General features: G+C 44.0%; 1 protein-coding gene across 1 annotated transcript in view; it reads left to right on the top strand.

Annotated features, from left to right (window-relative positions):
• The first annotated feature begins 553 nt into the window (after positions 1 to 553).
• The window catches only part of bahd1 (bromo adjacent homology domain containing 1), a 219,895-nt gene continuing 213,666 nt past the window's right edge, over positions 554 to 6,782 (top strand). Inside the window, exon 1 of the mRNA XM_028822085.2 lies at positions 554 to 1,220. The gene's annotated coding sequence lies outside the window, so the exon portion shown is untranslated. The remainder of the gene's footprint in view (positions 1,221 to 6,782) is intronic.

Genomic DNA, 6,782 nt, shown 5'->3' with positions numbered 1-6,782 from the left:
TGGGAACAATTCAGTGATATGTCCTCGACATTAGAATGGCCGCCTTGTCATTGTTTAGTCTTTATAGTCCCAACCATTCTCTAATCAGTAGATACACTTCGGTTCGCAGAACGGGGCTCCAGTTTATTATTGGGCACATTCATACACATTGGCAATTATTTGCCTCGTTTCTGCCCTCTGTATCCGATCAGGGAGCCGCTGCCCAGCCGGACAGTACCAGGCGCTATGCAGCAACCCGACCTGGTCGGGACACCAGTTCAGTGCAGGTATTCACACCCTCGCTTGTGCGGGGCAAGCAGAACCAGTGCTATGGATTCTGGCCTTATAATTGAGAAAGAACACGTGTTGAGACAATGACACACCACTTATTGCAATTTACCAGTTTTATTTGAAAGGGTAATTAATAATAAAAGAGCTACTGTCAGCACTTCAAAGCCTCGCGTATTCTTAAAAAGCTCCGAACTTGGCCCCGGTATGTTTATGAAGCCTAGTCTATGTGGCGCGTGTCTCTTTAAGAATCACCATGTTTCTCGAACATGTGATCCGACAAAACAGAGAAGAGGATGATGCAGTTACGTAAAAAAAGCATCGCAGAGAGTATGTTGCGCTTGGGTCTCTAGCTTGGTGCGATTACTACGCGTTTTCTTTTTCTTTTTTTTTTCCTTATCGGATTTATAAACAATCCAAGAAGAAGCGACAGGCGAAAAGGCGATCGGATAAGCAGGAGGGAAGGAAGGGAGAAGAAAGAGGAGGAGGAGGAGGTGGAGGAAGAGGGAGAAGAGGAAGAAGAAGACGAGAGGCAGCGCCCGGGTGAACATTCATAATTTAAACGAAGCGGAGGAATGAGCTATGTGGCGTGGATGTGAGCAGCAACACCGAGCGGTACCAGTACCGTGCCTAACTTGCTTACCCCTCGCGCCGATGGGATCGCTTGCACTCCCTCGCACCCCATAACGAAAAGGCGCCCCGTAAAAGTTGCTGAGTGCTCTCTTCTTTCTTGTTGCTTTACATTTTGGAGATTATTAGCCTGCGTGTGGAGTAAGAGGAGGAGGGAGCGAGGAAAACGAGAGAAACGCAAACAGTCTAATTTGAGAAGAGAAGGAAGGCAAGCACATCAAGTGCAACTCCGCAGATCGGAGCGGAGGAGGTGGCGACTTGGTGCGGCTGGCTGCTCACTCCCGATCTGTCACTCGAGAGCACCGGACAGCGGCAGCAGAAAGGTAGGATTGTTGTTCGGCGGCCACCGTGCACTTTGTTTCATTTTCTCTTTTTCAACTTTTTGTTTTTGGTGTGATCGTCTCGAAGGGAAGTAGTAAGGTGTGAGGAGACCAGCTCGATCGCGCTGCAAAAGTGTGCACGCATTGGCAATGGTGCCAACACGCGGAGGGAGAGAGGGAGGGATCGATCGAAAGAACGAACGAACGAACGAACGAACGGCAGGACCCAGTTGTGCTTGTGGCCCGGTGCGTGACTCACGTGTCCAGGTTGGGTGGGGGGCTGGGGTACTTAGGGCAGGGCGTCTTCTTTTAATACACTGTCTTTATCCTAGACTCGCTTTTTATATGGGTAGATTAAAGCACTTTCTGTTTATTTATTATGCAATAGATGACAAACTGGATTCTGCTGATAATACAAGTAAGATCGACATTTTGCAATCTTAATTTTTAATTCAAGCTTCTAGCAAACACCTGGAATCATATGCGACGCGTGTTCTTACCCCATGACGTCACTGGGCTCCGTGTCTAAGCGAAGATTGCGCCGGGGACCTGCCAGTGACGTTATGGCCATAGGCTGGGAATTAGTCCTACACACATTCCGACCTTCTCTCCCGGTTCGGGGGTGGTGGGTGGGAGGAGGCGTTCAAACTTAACACAAAAAGGTGTAGCTTCTTTGCTTTACTACATGGCGTCACTTGAGTTAATTTCTGTCTTAATGTTTGTGTAGGTGGTTAAATGTTAGATTTTCTTCATTTGTTTTAATGCGCTTCCAGGTGTAATGAATGCAGCTTTGTACTGTCAATGAGGTTTGATGCGATGAGAACTTTTGAAGTGTCATTTTCGTAGGCACTTAATATGTCGATTTGTCACTGCAGGAGTGCCTTGGCAATTTCACTACAGTATCAGTGTTATATCCGGCTTGGTCCAGATCGTGCTAGTCATGTGGCGTGGCAGCGCTCGTACGACTTCACGTTGATCCACAAAGACCCACATCTTGAGGACCGGTCCCAGTACCGCCAGTGTAGAGGACCGTTTGTGATGTTTTGACACATAATCTTTCATGCCGTACAGTTACTGTGCTTTGCTAAGTGATGTTTGCACCAACATCATTTCTTTGTATCCGTTGTAAAGTGTTCATTTGGAATACACGATTTGTCTGAGATTGCGTACATTGTCTCGGAATTATGTTGTTTTGAGCAAATGTTCCATCTGTGTGCTGTAAGGGTGTTTTGAGTCTTCAAAATGCAAATGTCTCGTTTTATTTTAATTAGCGAAGAAAGTAGTGCGCCTGTGCGGCAGTAACGTGTCTCCCGTCCGGTGTTGGTTTCCGCCATCGCAAATTGAATTGGGTCCAGAGGGTTCACATTAAGAAGGATGCGGTGGGCGGATATTAAATAAATTCCTAGGCCTTTATTTTCTGTTTGCGTATTGTTTGAACTCGCAGATGTTAACTAAGCGTAGAAATGTTTCGCAAGTAGGGTGACGATTGGAAGGTGATGGCCGTCTGTTTGGTTTACGGTGGTTCGTATGTGTAATTATATTTTTTCCCTATTTTCGAATTCTCTAATGTCGGTATTACAGTGCACACCTATATTTTCAACCTATGCCGCCACTGGTCGCCTTTAAAACTTGATGTCTTCCAAGACTTTTAAGTGCTATAGGCTACATTATTATTATTACTGCACTGTCGGCAAACACATAAACCGCTGACAGCAAATGAGAACCCGTCAGAAAGTGGACCTGCTCTACGCTGTTATTTTCACAAGCAGGATTTGAAAATAATCTTTGCTAGCTGGAGGTTCTCTCTGTTTGGTTAGGTGTCACTAGAGACGACCCTTCCTTGGATGTCCGCACCTCCATAATTATCTGTTCTGCCGGTGTGCTATCGAAATGTGCTCCAAAGCTGTTCTGCGCACGCGCAGTATACATTTATTATAAAGCAACAGTCAATACAAAGTTACTTAAATAAGTAAATTAAATTAATTAAAACAGACTCTGCTAACATTATTATTTATCGCTTAAGCCATTAGGAGCAAACGTATCCAATAACCTTTCCCACTTTAATCATTTTTTTTGTCCAGTATAATTGTGATTGTAAGCCAATCATGATTGGTTTCTGCAACCTTAGAAAAAGACGTTGGCTTGTACTCATTTCGACGTTTTGTCTTGTTTGCGCGTGCAGCATATTTCAACAAGGCAGCACAAATCGTCAGAACACCGGCGTGCACGTTATCCTGGGTGTAAGCGACCCCCGATTGGTCAGATCGTTTGTCAGTTTTGAAAAGCACTGATGTGACTGATGAATAAACACAGGGCATTGTATGCAGAAGTTACCTGAATGAGAAATCAGACGCATCTTCAAATTGGACAAATGAAGGTGTTTTAGGAATAAATCGGAGCTGATGTACTTAACCGTCCCTCGGGAAACATGGGACGTGTGGCCAAACATTTACTGGCAGAAGAATACCAGTCAATTTTAAGCACAGGACAACTCACGTTTTCTGTTAGAATTTAAGTGCACTCTTTGCATATTTTGAGTTATAAGTAACATTAAGGTAGATGATTTAGGCGTTCAGACTCAAAAAGAAGCCAGTGAAAGGTGAGAAAGTTGTGTTCTTACCAGGCATATTAAATCCTAAATCCATTTAGTATTACTACCTTACAGGGTAGAAATACCACATAATGATCCAAATACCCGTTCCTTTCAGAATGATCATATAGCTGTGCCGACTTTTTAGGGGTCCCACCTGGATGTTTAAGAGGTGCAGGTCTAGCATTGAAGGTGTGCAGCTTCTGCTTTTAACAGCTTCAACCTCGTTTTTGTGACTGTTTTGGGTGTAGCGTATTTCTATGTTGGTTTCTTTGCAGTGTATGGGATGTCCATGCCACACAAATGAGTCAGATGACATTTACTGACTTCCTATTATTTCAGCTTCTTCATGTGTGTTTTGCTGAGTATATGGCCTTGAGGGAATGTTGATTTGTTTGCCTCTGTGAGGGTGGGACTGAAATGGTTTACGGCCATCTAATGACAAATCCAGGGACTCTAGTCATAGCTTCATATTAGGACGCTTGCTAATGGACTGACTTGGACGTTTGTGCCATGACTAACTCTGGACCCGTTCTTTCCAATTATCCACTGTATGAGACACACAGTCAACTATTTCCTCTAATAGAAAATATGTGGGCCTCATTTACTGAAATAGATTTTGTTCATTTTTGTAGAAATTTGAACATAAAAATGCAAGGGAAGTGCTGGGATATATATATTTTTAACCCTAAGCATACAAGCGTAGTCCGCAGGATTTATGAATTTTGGGTTTTGAGAAAGGAGTAGTGTGCCATCTACCTTTTCATTTTTTTTTAAAAATATTTACTTCATAACATCATGACTACTTCTTGCCTGAAGAAGGGGCCTGAGTTGCCTCAAAAGCTCACATATTGTGATCCTTATAGTTAGCCAATAAAAGGTGTGATTTTGCTTGACTTTTCACTACATTCATAATGGCTAACACGGTACAACACCCTAGTACTACTTCATAACATCAGAAAGGAGTATGGGGCAAATATTGGACCACTTTAACATGTAAACTTAAAACCCACCTGTTTAAAATGGCTTTTTCTCTATGATTACAGTGGCTTTGTTTGGTTTTAATTTTTATATTTTCTGTATTTTCTGATGTTTTAAGTTTTGTTTATAATGTGTTTTTTATTATTTATTGTTTGTTTGGTGTCCTTGAGTGCTTAGAAAGGCGCCTTGCATAAATAAAATGTATTATTATTATTATTAAAGGTGTGACAATACCAAAATATTAATAATACACTGGGACCCATCTCCGCTGTCATGGCTGGATGTGCACCTAGTTCTGTAGAGGTGGGTTAAGATTGACTGGGTTGTCACCTGTTGGCTGCTGTCATTATGACTGGATATCCTCTACCTGGCACCAAAATATGGGAGCACTAATCCCTTCTAAAAGACAGCTGCTGTAAGTGTTGGGAGCTGTAAATCACCTACAGCCAGGGATTAGAATGGGGCCGAATATGCATTTATTTTTCTGAATTGTTTTCAGACTCTTAAATCTTTTCATGTTGCACTTTATTTTATAGTCAGTCTTCTAAAGTGGAATAGATGCCTAATTTCAATGTCGTAGATTTTTGACAGTGGCTGTGGCTTCTTGGTGTTGACGGTGAAGATACAGCAGGAAGGAGACTCACTTTGGCTTGTATGGCGTATAGAAATGTGCGCGGGTTTGTGTTGCTGGTTGTTTGTATGACTGGTTGTGTTTTTGTCACTTAAGTGCTGCATCTCAAGTGGCCTTCAAGTAGCTCTGGGACACTGCGCATACAAAGAAGCAGAACTGGGGGGCAAAGGCAGGGCAGTGCAAGACGCTGGCAGTGGCAGAAACTTTGGCGCAGCGGGGGAGGGGAGGGGAGGCGATCCAAGCTGTCCTTTCCTTTGTAGTGGGTAGGGGGGTTGGATTGGGGTGGGGGGGGGGGGGAGGTGGTGGGCGTCACGGGCGGACTGATTGTGCATTTGCTACAGACACCAGCAGGTGCAGACAGAAAGCCCGTGTCCGTGGGATTGTGTCTGTGTGAAAGGGGGCTCTGTGTGTGTGTGTGTGTTTAACGCTGGAAATGTTAAACAAATTTTGAATGTCCCACCCCCACCCCATGTTGCCTGAAAAATATGCCTACTTTCACTTAGCCTGGAGTTCAAAGTTGTCAAGGAGACGTGTGCTAGTGTGTCACCAGGAGTATGTGCTCGCGTGTCTCCATGTTTACGTGAGAGAGAGAGAGAGACAACTAGTCCATCTGTCTTTGAGTGCTTGACTCTTTGTGTCTCCAGGAATACATCTGTCTGTCTGTGTGTGTGTGTGTGTGTGTATTTTAAAGATTTCTCCTGCCTGCAATGATTAGTGTATTTGTGTGCATGTGGCAGATTGTAGGGGGGCATCCTTGTGTCTTTTTAAATGATCCTGTCAGTTCCCTTACCTCGTTGCTTTGCAGGTTTCCTTGTGATGATACCTGGTGTGAAAGGAACTTAAAAGAGTGACAATTGACTGATTGTGTAACGGTAGAACCGAAAACCCAAAAGGGTTTGCAGGGCCTTGGTGGGTGATATGTGTGGCGTCAAACAGGTTCAGATGCTAACCTCCGCTTAGGATGTTGATACACTTCAAGAAGGGACACTTCCTACTCAGAGAAGAGACAACAACACTGGAAGCTACTGGTGGTGTTTGAGAAGCTCCACAATGGCGGTGTTGCAGGAATGGACAAGAGAGAGAGGGAGGTTAGGAGTATGTACTGATACAGAGCATTGGCTCACCCAGCACATAACAAACACCTCAGGATGCCAGATTAGGACCTGAGTGCAGCCATGCTGGGCTGGTGGAACATCCTGAAGGCACTATATATTTTTGGAGTGTCTTGGTTAGTGGACCACTAGGTAGGGAGGCGTTAGGCTTCACTCCTGACTGAGCCTCATTGTGTGACTCTGACTAAGTCACTTAACCTGCTATGAAAAATCCCTGTTAACAGTTGTAACGTACCCTGACATAACATAAT

This window comes from Erpetoichthys calabaricus, chromosome 16, assembly GCF_900747795.2.
Source record: "Erpetoichthys calabaricus chromosome 16, fErpCal1.3, whole genome shotgun sequence".
Lineage (NCBI taxonomy): Eukaryota > Metazoa > Chordata > Cladistia > Polypteriformes > Polypteridae > Erpetoichthys > Erpetoichthys calabaricus.
Note: the sequence above shows the minus strand (reverse complement) of the source record. Positions and strands in the feature narration are given on the sequence as shown.